Below are 365 nucleotides of genomic sequence, written 5' to 3'. Positions count from 1 at the left end.
GGTGACTTAGCTGCGAATCCGTTTCGCCTAAGTTTGAAAAAATCCTACTAAGTGGAGAGCAATCCTCCCACTCGGGGGCTTAGCTGCAGTCCAGTACTCGCCTAAGTTCTCTCACTTAGAGACTTATCTACAGTCCGGCACTCGCCTAAGTTTGAAAAAATCCTACCGAGTGGAGAGCAATCCTCCCACTCGAGGGCTTAGCTGCAGTCCAGTACTCGCCTAAGTTCTCTCACTTAGAGACTTAGTTGCAGTCCGGCACTCGCCTAAGTTTGAAAAAATCCTACCGAGTGGAGAGCAATCCTCCCACTCAGGGGCTTAGCTGCAGTCCAGCACTCGCCTAAGTTCTCTCACTTAGAGACTTAGCT

Source organism: Triticum dicoccoides, chromosome 7A (genome assembly GCF_002162155.2).
Source record: "Triticum dicoccoides isolate Atlit2015 ecotype Zavitan chromosome 7A, WEW_v2.0, whole genome shotgun sequence".
Taxonomy (NCBI): domain Eukaryota; kingdom Viridiplantae; phylum Streptophyta; class Magnoliopsida; order Poales; family Poaceae; genus Triticum; species Triticum dicoccoides.
This window is presented reverse-complemented; position numbering follows the sequence as displayed.